Below are 17,972 nucleotides of genomic sequence, written 5' to 3' on the forward strand. Positions count from 1 at the left end.
TTTGATCTTCTTTATCTCAGCCAGGAGATTTGAAAGCCTCCTGGTTAAACAAGTTTTCTTTTGGGTGAAACTCCATCTCATCCACCATTTCAGTGCTGACCCAAAACATTTGTGCTTTATTTACTGGAGGGGCATCGTCTTTTGAAATGGCTTCTCACATCCTCTCAGGAAGACTTTTTTTTCATTCTCCCCTAACGCTGAGCTTAAGTAACGGTACTTCAAACAGCAAATAAGAGGCACAAAGGGGACTCAGTCTTCTACGCAGCAATTCAAAACCATCTTAATCTCCATCACGCACTTTCTGATTTTCTTTTTAATCTCCCGCAGCACAGTGTGCACCAAACACAGCTGAGAAGTTGCTATTTAAGCTGCCTTATTACTCTTACACTACGACAACTTAACTCCTGTTTGGAAGAGATGAGCACAAATGAACAAACACAAGGGAACAGGCATCTTCAATGTGGATACAGCAGAGTAGTTGACAGAGGATAAGAAATAGTGTTGGGCTGAGATTTATTCTGTTTTCTCACTTCACAAGCAGCCACAAGTGAACTATTAGTGATGTGAAACTGCTGAGCAGAGAAAAGCATGGGGTGACTGTTAGGCTTATTCCTCCAACCACTGCAGAATTCCTGATTTTCCTAGCCAAACTAACTCTTTCTCTCTTTGCATACCATAGGGTTGATAAAGCTGTGAATAGGGAATCCAAATCAAATCTCATTAATGAAATTACTTACCTGAGCTTTGGATTGTAGATTGATTTACCACCAAACTGACTAAATTTATTCTCATATAAAATGTTACCTCCTGTGATAAAAACAAGAATTACACTGCTTGTAGAGCTGATGGAAAGAGGCAAAGAACAAACCTTATTGCAGCATTTCAGAACTTAAAAGTGGCTTATAAGAAAGATGGGGACAGACCTGAGTAAGGCCTGCAGTAATGGGACAAGGGGTAATGGATCTAAATTAAAAATGGGTAGATTTAGAGTAGGTAGAAAGTTTTTTACAGTGAGGGTGGTGAGACACTGGCACAGGTGGCCCACAGAGGTGGTGGATGCCTCATCCTTAGAAACATTCAAGGTCAGGACTGCAAGGCTCTGACCAATCTTGTATTGGGAAGATGTGTCTGCCCATGGCAGGGGTGTAGAATTAGATGACTGTTAAAGGTTCCTTCCAACACAAACCACTCTGTGATTCAGTGATTCCAGAAGGAGCCCAGAGAGTTTTACTGACATTAAAACTTTCTGAATGTTAGGATCATATTAAAAGGGCTGTGCTCTTATCAAAATACTTGCTCAGAAATGCAGAAAAAGCATTTTCCTTCACCCCAGTATCTGGTGCTGGCAGTGACACAGAAATAACAGAATAATTAGAATAAACAGCATAATTAGAGACTTTGCCTTTTTTCATAAGGGCTTGCTCCCTAGGCATGATTTTAATACTACAGACAATCAGAAGAGTGATTTTTGAAGAAGGTGAATTTTGTTTCTGCTGCAGTTTGAGTGCTCCCACCCTGCACCAGCTGGTTTTATTACACAGGTGGATGGAATGTGTTCTGCTCCATTTCCAAGGGAGCCACACAAGCCTAGCATAAATCAGTCAGCGAGTACCTTGAACCACACATATTAGGAATGTAAGCAAGAGGAATTCCAAAATGAAGCATGTTTAGACAAAGAGGCAATTATGGCACAGAGAGGAAAGGAGTGTAAAAATTTCATCTGAAATCGGGGATGGAGCACAGTAGATCAAGGAGGTGGAAAGTCTGATTCTTTATTTATATAGGCTCATAAATGGGGTGATTTTAATCCCCTGCATATGATATAGCAATATCTATTAGAAGTGAATATCACAGACTGATTCCCAAAGAGGATTTAGGAGACTGGTCTTACAATATCCATACAGTTCAATGAGCCAGACTCAGGTCTCATTTACAAAGAGTCTGCCCAGGTGCGCTTTTATGGTGATTGGAGTTACGCAGAATGGAGGCAAATGATACATAAATGTCGTGCGTTTGCACTGCAGACAAAGGAGGGGTGGAACAGAGCTGCTCGTGTCGCTGCATGCTGCAAGCTTGACCATAAAAATGCATTCCCAGTGGGTCAGCACCTGTTTAGATAAATGGTTTACTTGAAATACACAATGCAGGAGAGCCCGCTCATTTATCCATATGGCACTAACACGAATTGCCAGCTGTGGCCAGTCGTCCAATATGTTCTCTCTCCATCTATGACATATGAAACCATATGGAATCATCTATCCATTAGGAAGAGATCATTTTCAGACAGGAAGGTTTTCTGACACAATTATTAGCTGTGGCGTTCTTGACCAGGAACAGGCTGAAATAGAGAGGAAACAAAAAGAGGCTTATACTGTCTTAAAGGGTCATGTGAAGAATTTTCTGTTTTTAAATTCATCTTTAAAGTTTCTCTTCTTTTTTTCTTTTTTTTTTTTAAAGAGTGCCTTTTATCTCTCAGCCTAATGTCATTCTGCTGCATGAGATGCCTTTCTCTTCACCCATTTCTGCAGCAAGTAATCATGGCACAGGAGGCTACTGGCTTCCTTGGAGCTTGGGCTTGACTGGGGCCAGCAGGCAGGTACGTGACTTGCTGGAAACAGCCTCTTTTAGGAGTAACTGCTCAACACCCTGTTCAGCAAATAAGTGGTCCCAAAACTGTGACTCAAATGTACTTCGTTCCCAAACGTCCTTGTCTACACAATGTAGACTTTGCTCTGAACTAATGCTAAACACCGTATATCAGCATAAAATCAAAGGAAAACAGCGTCAAAACAGAGTCACTGGCTGAATTCAATAATATCTTTATTGAGACAGAAAATCCTATTAAGGCAGTTCGCCTGCTCTGAATCTGGAATAACTCAATTACTCTTGATTTGCACCAATGCAAATGAGATGAGAATCTGCCCCCAGAACACTTGCTAGCTATGCTCATTGACATGATCAGAAGTACAGTGTTCCCTATAATCAGCCTTGGTTTACCTCTAATGGATATAAGCAGAGACAAGAGCCTCAGGCATTTCAGGCTGTGGACTGAATAGCTGATCCCTGTCTGCTTGTAGAGTATGCAGATTATGTACGGAGAATCAGAGAGGCTTATTTTGGAAATTAAGAAGCCTCCAAATGAGTCTGAAATCCAGAAATATTTCTTAACAGCAGCATTTACAGGTAGAGGATCTCTCCTCCCATATGCACTGCATCTCACCTAATCCAGCAGAAACCTTTTGAGTTAAATCAGCATGCAATGAAAATAAGCTCTGACCTTTGGTACAGCCCAGACTATCCATGGAACAGAAAGATAGCATAATTACTACTAACTTTAAAACTAAACTGGAAGTAAGAAGTCCTTTGATCTAGCACCCTGGTACTTGAAACAAGGTTCGGGCTCCTACATCCAGTGATTAGAGATAGACCAGTCCACAGACAGTTCAAAACTCAGTTGTGCCAAGTGCAGACTCAATAGGTGATGCTAAACACAGGTAAAATTTGGTAAAATGATTGGTTACAGCCTTCTGCTTAACACACCGGGGGCCCATATCCAGTCCTTTTCTTCCCCTTCCTGTTTTATAGGAGTTGTGGAGACAGATCTTTTGAAAGGATTTGGAATCTGGGTAACAAGTTTTGTGTTTTCCTGCTAACAGTGTCATATCATGTGTTCTGAAAGAGAGAGATAGAGAGCTGCTTCTCATACCAACACAGGCCACAGTTAGGGAAGTAAATGGGAGGCCGGGATGAAGACAAAATATATGTATCTTTGTGATCTATCTATCCGAACACAGTAAGAAACACCAGCCAAAAACCTTTGCAAGCAGTCTAGAGGCTACTCACACCATAACAAAGCAATTTAATGTGGAGATTTCAGGCAACTTTTTCCTGGCTACATGTCCATATGCAGAAGGTGGCCACAACAAACACAGTAAGTGAGAATTCATATAAAACACTTCAGAATATTTTAGGCACCTACTTACAAGCAACACAAAGCACATAAAATCAGGAACCTAAACCTTCTGCTAGTTAATGCAGAAATTTCCAGATAAGGTAACACTTAAAATTAGTATTTAACATACAGATGGCACAGATAGCCCAGTAATTGTCCATTTTGCTGACAAAATAAGGAGACAATGACTCAGTCTTGCCTAGAGACAGCACTAACTGGGAAGCAGGATACACTGATTTGTTTCCTGTCTATATGGAATGAGCTCCACACATTACTGTTTCCAGGAACATTAGCCCATAGTTTTCCAGTCCTTTTCTGACACTCCAGATAATAAAGGATGTTGTTGAACATCTACTAGTCACAAGCACTTGTTCCAGCACTTCTCTCTTTTTCCCATTACCAGGGACCCTTTAGTGATGTATCTGATGCTTATGATATGTTTCTGAATACCTGATTTTCTTTCCCAAGCTACGATGATATGGAGCAGTACTGGCATATTGGCATCTCAGAAGGTTACTAGTATTCCAGCTTGAAGGTTGTGATCCCAGTTCTTTTTGCAATGGCTTACTTATTTTTGTGACATCATGACAATTGTTCTCCCACTGATGATTTGCCTTTCTTTGGTCCTTTAACTGCTTATACTTGACATGTCTTCAACATGCATACCTGACATATTTTAAAACACCACAAGCAAGCATCTCACCAGAAGAGCAGTTTAGCTCAATGCCATGTCATGCCAGGCCTTAGTAGTCCAACCCATTGCTTTCCCAGATTTAAATCCATACCAGCAATTTTTTCACTCATATTTGTCATACACTGCCAGCCACTAAGTCAACACACCACTTCAGCTCTGACATGTATATCTCTACTTTAGGCTAAAATTTAGACCAAAATGTTTCTTAAATCTACTAGCATATTGGTTAGGACTGTGGAGATCATAATCAATCAGAAAGTCATAAAACAAGATAATTCATATGCTTTGATTCATTTTTATGCCCAGACATGGTGTTTAAAACATTCAGATCTATAGAAATATTCCACATGGCCACCAAAAGTTTATAAACTGGCATTTGCTGCTTTTATAACTATATTTGACCAAAACATCCTAAAAATTCAGCAACATTTAGAGGTTGTTGTTACAACCTAGTATATTTGCTGGGAATTTATAGGATTATTTGCTTTGCTCAATCTTTTTCTGATTCTACACCCACTACAAATGAGCACTACGCCATTGGTGCCAGCATGAAAGAGTATTCTGAGAACATGGATAGTAACAGAATTTATCTCAAGCACAAAGCTTTTCGGATATATAAAGCATTAACAAAGCCTACATCCTGCACAAACCATGTTATCCAACTTGAGTAATAATCTCTTCTACAAAAAGGTTGCCTTCCCACTTATAGGAGCAACAAGCTCCTGAGCTGCCCAACAGCTGACTTCAGAGCGGTTGCACTAAAATCTGGAGGAAGAGTCATCAGAAGTTGTCTGCTTTAATTTTTGTCACATTTAGCCTTTAAAAAAATCTTCCAGGTACATTTATTCTCACAATTTTTTTAACATCTCTGGTCACAAGTCAAAGCCAACTTCCCAAATGTGGCAGAAACTATATCAAACTGTAACAGGACCTGAATTCCTTCTTATATCTGTTTTATTTAGTGACTGGGAAGAAGATGCCCAAGACATACTACAAGGTGGAAGTGTTCTTTCATTCTGCAAAACTAAAGATTCCAGCCAGCTACTCTTTGAGAAACCCCTGGCACATTTACTCCCCAAAGCTGCAAACAACAAACCAAACATTTAGAAAGGTGGGGCCTAGCTAGAATTACCCCTGCTTTTTATTAATTTCAGTAGAGATGCATTGACACTGACATGGAATTAGTGTGAAGAGTAGCTTGTCTCATTGTGAAAGGCCAATGCCATCCAGATTCAGGGATGACACCTGCATCTTGTCCATTGCCATCATTCAACAGAATTATGACTCATCTTTGCCTCCTATTCCTTTCCCCCTTGTCTACTGAGATGTGATGCCTTCTGGGACAGGGTGTCTCTTACACACATTTAGCTGTGGGCTGATGTTGCCTGAAAATACAGCAGCATCCAACTGCTGTGGCGGTGTTCAAATACAAATACTCAAAACAACAGCAAAATGTCTACACCTACATAATATCTTTTCTGTGTGGAAAAGGGAATAAGCTGCAAAAGTCAAAGTCAGGTCTGCTGTGATGCAGTACCATGGTTTGTAACAGTACAGTTATTTTAGTAGAATATTTATATTCTCAGAAGACATAGTTATACTGTTAAAAAAAACTAGTCTCTGCTAGAGTAGAACCTCTCACAATGCTGCTGCAATCTTGGCTGGTACCTGTGGATTGTACTGCAATGAAAATAATGAATAATAAAAAGTAATAATTGAATGTGAACTGCATGCACTGGGCTGTCATGTGTGGGCAATACAAATGACTTGCAGAAATTCTTCCTGCTCCTCTGTATTCTGCTCTTGGTGACAAGCTCTTTGTCAACTTTTCCTTCACTGTTAGCAATGAAAATGTGCATGTGCAGCAGCCAGTAACTCAAGCTTCCCATGGGGACAGTTAATTCTCTGCTCCTTGGTCCTGTGCTTATTTCCCTCAGTCACTTTTCCCCTACGGATCCAGTAACAGAGCAGAAAACGTGCCGGAAAGAGAATGAGAGCAATAATTAACCACAAGGAATGAAGGAATGGGACTGCTTAGAAAGCGCAAGAAGCAATGGCATGTCAAACAGCAAAACATCACTGCCTAATGGTTTAAACAAGGAACATGAAAGCCTTGCTCTTTCCTTTCCAGTGACACAGGAGTCTCCCTATCCACAGAAATATCTCTCTGTTAAAGGATAACATTAAACAATCCAATCTTTAATAAGCCACTGGAAACCCAGAGGCACAAGACAGACTGCCTTTGTTTATCACAGACCTTATATGCTCAGAGGTCTTCAGATGAATGAGGTGCCAGACAGCAGTCTGGGGGGACTGGGGGTATTAACTCAACACCCTCCATCAGCTTCACAAACCATCCCTCCATGCACTCAGACCCCACCCTGGCTTTCCCACACTGGCTGAGGATAATGAGGAAATTATTCCAAAACTATAGAGTCTAAAATAAATTTGCTTCTATCTGAAAGTCAGATTTTATGCCATATATTTATACTTTACGCCACATTTTACAGGATCCACATCCAGAGGAAAAAAAAAACTTAGCATTTATGAGTTCAGCAGTAAAACTCCAAAGGAATTACTCACTTGCTGAAGTAGGGGCTTCTAGTTTTGACTGAGATCTCCTGGGGTATCCCACAGCTTGTTGCCTATCTCATGTCCACCTTCTAGAACACCTTATGGCATCTCATAAAGCAGTGAATGCCTGTGTCAGGTACCTGAGCTCTTCAGTATATTCCAGGCTACAGTTTTACCCCAAGGCTAGTTTGTGATGAGATGGCAGAGTTTGCAGAAAGTTTTCTTTTCTTGCTTGGATCACACTGACAATTAGTCCTTGGAGAACAAAACACTGCAGAGGCAGGACGAAAGCATGTGAACAGCACAGAGCTCATTTCCTCTCTGGCTGGCACAGGGAGCAGATAGAGCTTTTAAACAGCAAGTGTCAGAAGAAAAACTCTTAGGTTTGGATGTCAGGTCTTAAATTTTTTTCTTATTTGTAGGCTGAAAATTCAAAACTGTAACCTGTTAAATAGGGATTTGCCTAATGCCTCATATAAGGCTTACTGAGTTTTGCTCTAATACCAGTTCTATACCTGCGTAACAGCGTTGGCTTGCACATTTGCAGCACTGGGGCACCAGCTCTACCTAATTTAATTGCAAGCATTAGATCAAGCTGCAGAGACACACTTTCAAGAACTGGGATGTTTGAAGATCCATCCAAATCCTTGATCAAGACAAAGCAACCCCAAGCTACCTGTTTCATGTTTCTCTTTCAACAGGAAACTAACACATTTGGGAAAAAAATGAGGCTTGTGCACTGTTCATAAAGGCTGGGCAGGCAAGCTTTGCCAAGAACTTTTTTCATATCCAGCTCCACGTGCAGCCACCTGGGAGCCGCTTGACTCCCAGGCTTGGTGGAAATCATGGCAACTTCCCAAGCACCTAATATGCTTGTTCTAAGAAAACAGAGCCAGTTTTTATTTTTATCTTTAAAAGTGAAGCAAGCCAGAGCTCTGTCCCATTAGCTACACAGGACAGATAAGTTCAAAAGCACTTTGGCAGGGAACGTGTATCTGACACCCTTCCTATAAATGATGCCTCTCCAAATAGGTTCCTAAGCTAAACCACAGCCTATGATAGGACTTTGTTAAACAAAAGGGGATTTGTGAAGGTATGTGGCAAAAATCGGCTACATGATAAAACAGATTATGCCTAGAAAACTCCTTTGAGCTTACAGTTCATCTAGCTGGATAATCCCATGTATGAAGGCGGGATCTAAAAAGGTGGTGAAGCCTTATGTAAACAGGTAAGCAAATCCCTGCACAAAGCATGAGCCCTCTCTGGAAGCTGTAATGGAGAATCAAATGCATGTGGGTTGGGTGTGAATTCCTCATTTGCACCAGGACAGCAGTGTATAACAGCCTCCTTTGCTCTGCCTCACTCCTCACACTTGCAGAATAAAGACTCACAAAACCTTTAAAGATGCCAGGACGATGTTTACATCTTGCTACAAGAAGCAGCGAGCAGCAAGATTTTGATCAAGAAAATCTTCTTCAGAGTAAAATAATTACATGAAGGGGGAGAGAGAAAACAGCCTGACTGCAGTGTGATAGAAACAGATACTATGATTTTTCTTGAACTTACAGAGTTAATTTTTGAGAAATTGCAGAACTTCCAAGCATTAAGAAAACCTCCAGTAGAGGATGAGCTTATACATGATCAGTTTGTCCAACTTTTTGTTTTCCCTTTCCTCCCTTCGATGATTTTCAAGGCAAAGAAAGCTGGGCATTTTTTAGAAGGGGGCATCATGGCGAGGGAAGGGTTACAACAACAGATGCCCCACATTTGAAGTGCTTCTCTAAGCCTCTGTATGCACACAAACAAGAGATGCTGCTGAGCCTCTCTTCACATTAAAAAAGATAAAATCAGGTCACTTAAGACAGAGAGAAGAAAGAATGAGACAAAAACAGAGCTCAGAAGTCACCACTAAGGGAACATCGTGTACATATAAGAGTAATGCAAAGGGAAAAGTAAAATTCCTGCAGACTCCAGCTCTTGCATGAATTCTCTCTGTTGCTATGAGAATGATTGGGGGTTTTTTCCAGCCTTTCTTTCCCCACCTACAAAACGGGGACAGCACTTACATAACCACTTTGCAAAGTGCATAGGAGGATTAGCTGGCTGTCATCTGTCATATGAGCAGACCTATGAAAGTGCGAAGGAGTATTTTTAATAAATACCTCATTACCTTGTTATATTTTTTACTTAAATTCTTCCCAGGAAGGTCAACCGCATTTTTTTTTCTGCCATCCTCCCAGAAATGTTCAGACCCCTTAACTATCTCATCCCTGATGAGCCATCTTTACCTAAAATAACTTGCACACAACATGATGTGCTTCTCTTGGTCAGTCACGTATGCAAGTCACAGTGAGCCACACATTAAACAATAACAGATTGATTTGTTTTTTAATAATCTGACCTTGTTTGATCTGGACAGGCAATGGTGTTTTACACCCTGTCATGCTGCAAACATGACAGCCTATGGATCCTTGTTATGCTGCTGTGAATATTGAGCGATTCAAATGAAGGATTCAGAATTCCACCACAGAAACAGAAATCAAAATAACTGTAAATAATGTGGGGTATTTTAATAACTTGGAAGTGGCTGCAGCCTTACTCTTCAGGCTTTAACCTGCACAAGCCCATGAGATTTTGTGCTCTTTGCTGCTAAGGACTGGGGCAAATTTCCATCATACGCAAAGTCTATTTCATTTGTTCTAATCAAGTTGACCTGGATTTACTTGGCTTCCTCCAAGCAAAATTCACTGTACTGCTCAAGAAAAAGAAAAAACCAAAACCCTCACAATATCTGCCAGACGTAGTGACCCTCAACTAAAAAAAAAAAAAAAAAATCATCAGCATTTTATTTTATTTCTTTAGCTGATTTGCTTTTGTCTCTTAAAAGCCTCTGGGACACAAAGCCAGCACTAACTTTTGTCCCCACCACAATGCTCAGTGATAACATTAGCTTGACCCACTTGAGTGTTGCAATGAGTTATGGTAATAAATGACTGAAGGCAAATTGACTCTCCCGATTCCCCACAATGCAAGTCTCAATGCATATGAGAAGACTTGTTTGTTTTTCATCATTTTGAAGGCTTACTACCTACCAAGGAGCTCTTTCTAGGGAGAGGGAAGATGCCATATGATCCATGTAAAGATAGTAATAGTAAATAGTAATTTAGACTCGGTTTTTTGCACATTACACAAAAGAATGACTATAACAGGGCTGGAATAATACTGGAGACTACTTGACACTGTTATTCTGTCTTTGGCAAACTTGCATTGCAGAAGGGCAGGTCTGATGGACATGACACTTGGGCTATGTTGCAGAAGTGCAAAATAACAGTCTCAGAGGGCAGCCAGGAAATAGAAAAGGATTCAGTCTAACCCTTCTCCTGTTTTTCCCATGGAATTTTCCTAATGGTGGCCTAACTGCTCTCCCAAGAAATTACAGCACAACTTCCATTTCTATTTAGTCATGTCATCTCCATAGCAGAACAAACTGCAGCCCCTGGCAGACTGCTCATACTAGAAGAGGGCAGTTCTCTGCCCTCTTTGCTTTGTTAGGTCCTCAGGTCACTACTCTAGATGACTGGATCCACTCCTATTGCCAAAGCAGCTTAAAGCCCTCTTCAAATTTCTGTTATTCCTGAGTGGAAGCCTCACTCACCTTCCTTCATCAGGCTATGATGAATGATATTCCTTCCTCTCTTGTGTATGAGACATACAGAAGCAGAAGTAACTGTTTGCTTCCATACCCTTGTGAACCATCTAATTCCAGGCCCCCTGCCATGGGCAGGGACATCTTCCACTAGACCAGGTTGCTCAGGGACCCATCCAACGTGCCCAGATATGGGCAGCCACAACTTCTTTGGGCAACCTGTGCCAGTGCTTTGCCACCCTCACAGGAAAAAATTGCTTTTCAATACCTAATCTAGAAGTGCCATTACTCCTTGTCCTCTCTGTCCTTTTCAATAGTCCCACTCCAGCTCTCTTGTAGCCCTCTTAGGCACTAGAAGGTGCTCTAAGGTCTTCCTGGAGCCTTCCCTTCTCCAAGCTGAACAACCCCAGCTTTCTCAGCCTGTCTCCATAACAGAGTTGCTTCAGTCCTCTGAGCATTTTCAGAGCCTTCTCTGGACCTGGCCCAAGAGATCCATCTCTGTCTCATCTTGAGGACCCCAGAACTCAATGCAGTACTCCAGGTGAGGAGCTTGGGCATTAACCAGAGCTAGTCTTGTCATCAAATCTGATTAGGCTTGGATGTAAATGGTTGCAAGTATGATGCTTTGAGGAAATGAAGATGCAGTCAAATAGATCCATCTGTTCCTCCTGACGTCTAGAGAGATATTTGTCTGATACAAGATGAAGAGAAAAATGGCACACAAGACAAGTGGCTTTGGACTAATTTTAAAGATGTTTCCTCATTCAGTCATAAAACATTCTGACCATTTGCTTCAGTGATGGTCAGAGCTGGATGTGTCTTCCAGGGCTAAGGAAGGGATGGTCTCCATTCACTGCTTACTTGTAACTGGAGGGTTCACTTCATGCTGGCATTTTGTTAGGCAACATGGAGTGAAGGGAAGACCATCAAATGGATTAAATTAATTAGCAATCCATTGCTAGTAAGCATCATTGCTAATGATGACTTTTTTTTCCCCACATCAGAAGGCAGTTCATGCCAAAAGAGCATTAGAATGAGAACAGGAAGCTACGTTTCTCAGATCAAGGTTTTGCATATCAAACTGGTAGAAGGGGAAGATACCTTCATGGGTTGGAAACTCTATCAAGCAGGCTAGGATTGCTCTATAAATTACATGCTGGACATGAGTTACATCACTAGAGACTCATTAATTAGACATTTAAGAGCAAGCACATAAATAAAACACCATCAAATTGTAGGCAGATTACATGCATGCATTCAGTTCTGTTATGGATACATTTTCTTCATGATTCATGCTATATGACCACTGGTAAGATTTGAAAACCCCTTACCCCAGGCTGATAAGTCCAGAAAGTACTTCCCAAAAAATCTACTGCCCACACTGATCTAAGTTCAACCTATAAATGGTGCACCAGGCAATTGACTTGGATAGTCACTGTGGGTGGTTTTTTGTCTTTTCTTGCCATTCTTCCAAGTTTATATGAAAAAATAACTGCATTCCAGGAAAAAAAAAAAAAGACAAGAATATTCTTAACTTGACACTTAGTTGAGGAACAAGAGTAATTCTTCCAATGGATTAAAAGAACACCATTAAACAGTTTTAGAACACAGTTTGTGAATGCAATGATACTAACAATTTACATCACTGCAGGACCTTTACTTTCAGAAAATCCTGAAGATCTTGGCAAATTAGAATGTGTGAGGAAGTGTCATACAGCAATCTGAGTTACTTGAGCAGCTCTGTGTGAACACAGCAGCAGGACAGTGAATACTATGAAAAAGGCCTGGTTAATGTTTTCTGTGAGTCGAAACCACCCACCGTCTCAAAATTAATTCAATGTTTTAATGTATATGTGATAGATTAAATACTCAGTTTGTCCAATGAAGGAATTTTCAGTTCTTCACCAGATCATTGCACTTTATAAATTTTTGTAGATTTGCCAAATCTTTGCAACTTGGTCCATTTTCTTAAAAAATTCAGTTTCAGTTGTGATCCTTAACTATATAATTGACAAATAAAAAAGCAGCAACCAAATCTGGTGGTATATGGTCGCCAGGTCTATAAGTTGGTTATTCTTTATAAATAGAATTATTTCAACCTTTTTTTACAAAGAAAGTCTTAGATTATAAATTTTCTCTAGGTTATTTGTAATATTATTTTTCAATAAAAGTTTAGAAATTCTACAAGAATTGAGGCATTTTGATTGACCTGAAGTACATGCATTTGTTTTGTTTTTTTCCCTTGAGCAGTTGCTTGTATGTCTGCTTTAGCTCTGCTTGACACAATATTTCTGCCCTCTGTTTTTTGGAACCTTAGGTGAATCCCAATCTTATTTCACAGCTGCACTGCTTCATTCCTACTTGCTTCAGGCTGAGGGGAGCATGCCTGAGCAGAGCCTGAGCTCTCCCTCAACACTTCTCGGTATGTACATGTGGAACATGAGATGTGGATTATTACCAAATAACACAACTTTAGCTTTAGGAGAGAGCCAGGCATGGAGGAAATTGTGACTCAGAGACGAACACTCTGTAGTACTTGGCTTCTTCAGGGCTGCTGTAACTGACTCATGGTGTGCAGCCCTTGCTAAAGGCTGTGCACTAAACTGATGATGCTTTCACACTTGGCGAATGTCAGTACAATTCTACTGAGTCAGAGAGTCGGGGGGGATGATGACTTGCATCTGGCTTTTCCTCCCACACTCATCACTGGTCGGGCTGCACCTTGAATCCTGTCTTGGTTTTGGCCCCTCACTACAAGAACAACATGGACATACTGAAGTGAGTCCAGAGAAGGGCAACAGAGCGGATGAAAATTCTGGAGCACAAGTCTGATGAGAAGCAGCTGAAGGAGCTGGGGCTGTTTAGCCTGGAGAAAAGGAGACTCAGGGTGACCTCACTCACCTGTTGTAGTATTAACTAAAACTACCTGAAAGGAGGTTTTAGATAGGTAGAGGTTGGTCTCTTCTCCCAGACAACTAGTGACAGGACAAGAAGATATAGCTTTCAGTTGCATCAGGGGAAGTTTAGATTGTTTATTAGGAAAATTATTTCGACCAAAAGTGTGGCAAAGCACTGGAACAGGCTACCCAAGGAAGTGGTGGAGTCACCATCCCTGGAGGTAATTTAAAGACATGAAATGTGGAACTTGGGGACATGGTTTACTGGTCGACTTGGCAGTGCTATGTCAATGGATGGACTTGATGACCATAAAGATCTTTTCCAATCTAAACAATTCCATGATTCTAAGATGGAGCATGCCCCAGACTCTCTATTCCAGGTGAATGCAAGTCTTGTCCCAGGTATCACATCAACCCCCTTACACTACTGGGGCCAGGGGCTGAGCTCCACCTGACTTGCCAGTTGCTGACATTGTTTGGCTGTTGGTATTACATGGTTTTGGTTCTGACCACTCCTGCTGGAACTCACCAAAACAAATCAGCTCTAAGCTAAGGTAGGCTAAGGTAGGAATGAGGATGTGAGCTTCTTGGTTTTGTCCTTTAGGCTATAGATACTTGTCCTTTAGCTGTTAATTAAGTCTCTAGAAGTCTTTTTTCTCTGTTTTTGCTTTTGGTTTTGGGTTTTTGTTGGTTTTGGGGTTTTTTTTAAACAGCATAAACACAGCTGCAGGGATCCCAAACAAACCGCCTACTTCCAAAGGAAATTTCCCTGAGCATGCAATTCTCAGTTTCTTCCTGTTTTTGTGGTCGTATTTATATATTTATTTTTTTATTTACCTTTTTTTAAATGTATATCCTTTGGAAGCTGTGCCACTGACCTACTTTTTAAAATGCACTTTAGAAATCCCTAATCCTTTAGATGTTTTAATAATAGCATTTATATTAGAAGGGGTAGTTCAAGCAGGTACCAGACCAGAGCAAGCATTTACCATAGTGTGTGTGTAAAACAAAAAACCAAAACAAAAACCAAACAAAAGATCTTTATAAAAATAGATTTTGTCAGGCTTTTGAATAATGCAAATAGTGAGCTGAATTGTGTCAAAACATAAACCAAGCAATTCTTTTTAGTGATGCAAATCTTCTGTAGCCAGTCTGAAGTCTCAGCCACAAAGGTTTTTCTGCAATATTAAAGAGTAGACCTTCCTTTCACTGCAGAGTGATAAAGAGGCACTAAGCCCTGCTTGGTTGTTAGTCACAAGTCATTTTAATGTGGGTCGGTAGCACTGTGAAAGGTGACCTGCAAAAGGCAAGTGGCAGACCATAATTCAGTGCCTTGGAAGGTAACACCAGGATCTACTAGCTGATAATTGACTTTCCTGTTATACACTTATCATCTGTAACACTTTTAGACCTTCAGTGGGTCCTTGCTAGCAGTGTCTGTGTTAATACCTGCAATGGGGATGGAGCAGTAAACTGTTCAGAGCACGGGAATTACTTTCCCAGTCTGTCTGAAAGCAGTAGCAGCAAACATGTTGCTGTCAACCCATCTCCAGTTGTCAGTCACAGGCCACGAATTAATATTATTTTTATACAAACACTACCTGGCCTCAAAATTGACTGGGATCCTGTTGTAGAAGCACAGGGTAAGATTACCGCTCTCCTAAAGAATTTATAATCTGACCAGCAAAGGGCTGAAGAGCATTGGCAACACCATGGCATTTGTGCCCTGTTCTCAAACACCTCTCTAAGTGCTGACATGTGGCTACTGTCAGAGACAGACAGGAGATGAGGTGGGCTTTTGATGTGCTTGATGTGAGCTTAAGGACAGCAAGAGAAAATCCATGTATTAAAGCCTCAAGTGATTTAGCCAGAGCCAGGTCAAGAGCCGAGCAGTGCAGAGAGCCCAGGGGTTGTAACCCCAGAACTGCTACAGTTCATCCACACAGGTGTCTTCCTCCTCCTCCTACCATCTCTGCAGACTCTCAGAGAGTCTCCTAATACTTGTGCACACTTTCTTTAAGAAGAAATTTCTTCCAGACTGCAGCAGGAGTACTGACACAGACAGCGCCTGGGCTGCTGGCACTGCTGCTCCTCCCCATTTGACATTTCAGAGAGGCAGGACTAGCTGCAGAAGCTAGCCTGGTTAGCAGGGATAATGAGGAGAACAGTGTGTACCTGCTCAGAGCAAGCAGGGATGTGTTCACAGATGCATTTCTGTTACATCCCGCTTGTAGAGTTTGATATTCACCTCGGTGGGATAAGACAGCCTTTAAGGCAGCACTGCTGATAGCAGCAGTCTGCTGGCTGCTTCTTGATACATGCAGAGGTTTAAGCAGGGAAGGAGAAGCACTGGAGTACGCTGAGAAGACAAAATACAGCTTGGAATTTCTGTACTACTCTCTTCTAGCTTGGAGAAAGGTACCACCAGTGGAGGAACATGAGCCAGTGGCATTACTCAGTTTACGAAATGCAAGAACAGGCAAAGCCTTGGCTTTATGCTCCATTGCTGCCTTGATGAAAGATGTCCCACCTGTGATTCCTCATTTGCACTGTAATCCTCACCTGCCTTAGTGTGTATATTTTGGATACAGACTTTAAAGTTGTGATGGTATCAGGTTTTCAATAGAATTTCCCCAGACATACCTCACAGGAAATTTGTCTCTGGTTTATTTTGTAAATCTGATACATGATCTCTTCCTAAGGCAACTAGTTGTCTTTTGGAGGGTAGAAAGGGAAAGACCAAAGAAAAGGATTGGGAAGATTTAGCAAAATCTAAATTCAAAAATGCCAAACTGCAGCTGGCATATGGACCCATTTTTTTTCCTCATTCCTCTTTGGTTGCTTTAACTAAATAATGAACTAAGACTGACTCTTACCGATAGCTCATTTGGGATGTTGAATATGTGATGAATCCCAGAGCATTAGGTTTTGTTATACTAATTTGCTACTATGAAGCTGAATTTCACCAAAGCAAGCTTGTGGCTCTAAAAAAATGTCTTCAGCCATGCTCAGTTCTGAAGTAGACCATGAAACTGTAAGTAACAGTCATGTCTGCTGTAAAAAGCGAAAATATGTCTGCAAAATACACATGAATGTAAAAACTTGCTTTTGAGGGACAGCTCAACTTGACCATCAGAATGTAATTTGGAATGACTGAACAGGAATGTCTGTACCCAAAAGAGAAAAAAAAATTGAAAAGTATCTAGAAGGAGGCTGCTATTTTTTTATTTAACTCCATCATATCTGTTTTCTTTGTGTTAGGTACCTCTAAATGCTTGTGAAGAGCTGCAGCTGTTTGAAATCCTGATACCAAATTGAAAAACATCCTGCCACCTTGAATGCAAAAATCAATACTGAGCCCCTTTACCATGAAGTAGCAGCTTTGAAGGTCAGTCTCACACTGGCAATGTGGAGCCAGGATGCATGTTGCAGTGCAAGTCTTTTGCCTCCCTTTTTCCTCATGTATCTGGAGTAAAATATGCATGATCTATATCTTTGTGATTTCCTTTATTCCAGTCAAACTGGATACCACAGACGTGAAACTCAACCACTTTCTCCCTTGATCTCCCCCCCTTTAAAATTACTTGTCCCACTTTATCTGTTTCTCTTCTTGTCCCATTTCTTTTAAACTCAGAAATTCCCCCACTCAAAACACAGCATTTAGTAGCATTTCTGCCTGAATGCTAAGTTTTCTAGGAATTCAGGTTCAATCCATCAGTTGGAAGGATTATTTCTGACTCCAGAAGACTTCTGACTTCTGCAGTCCAAAATTAGGAGGATAAACTTTTACGTGCAGAATTCAAAGTACAGTCAGGTTTATATCATTTACCATATATACCTACCTCAATCTTTTCAAGCATTGATGTGTTTTTGTAGTGACAAATGGTAAACTAAGTCAGGGTTTCTGAAGAGAAGTTCCTCAATAAATCATTAAGAAGAGGAGTCACTAAACCTAATCTGGACTTTCCTATGAGAGCTAGAGCTCAGTGGGGAAAAATGAGATAACTGATAGACTTTCTGATATTTTTTGTCCTGTTCACTTGTAGTCCAAAAAATAGTTCACATAGTTCACAGGAGGCTTAAATGACATTACAGTATGCAACTTGTTAAACCAAGGGGTTAAGGTTTTTTGGTTTCTTTTAATTATTTTTCTCCTTAAAGAAAAAAAAAAATATTTTTAGAGAAAATGTCATTTGCAGCAGGGAAACA

General features: G+C 40.8%; 1 protein-coding gene and 1 long non-coding RNA gene across 21 annotated transcripts in view; one reads left to right on the forward strand and one right to left on the reverse strand.

The window, feature by feature from the left end:
- TENM4 (teneurin transmembrane protein 4) overlaps positions 1-17,972 on the reverse strand; it is a 1,564,491-nt gene that overhangs the window by 407,344 nt on the left and 1,139,175 nt on the right. The gene's annotated exons all lie outside the window — the stretch shown is intronic.
- LOC141728185 (uncharacterized) lies at positions 8,254-17,244 on the forward strand. The gene is made up of 3 exons (XR_012578984.1): positions 8,254-8,448; positions 13,184-13,288; positions 17,025-17,244. It is a non-coding gene; the product is annotated as an uncharacterized LOC141728185 (long non-coding RNA).

This window comes from Zonotrichia albicollis, chromosome 2 (genome assembly GCF_047830755.1).
Source record: "Zonotrichia albicollis isolate bZonAlb1 chromosome 2, bZonAlb1.hap1, whole genome shotgun sequence".
Taxonomy (NCBI): domain Eukaryota; kingdom Metazoa; phylum Chordata; class Aves; order Passeriformes; family Passerellidae; genus Zonotrichia; species Zonotrichia albicollis.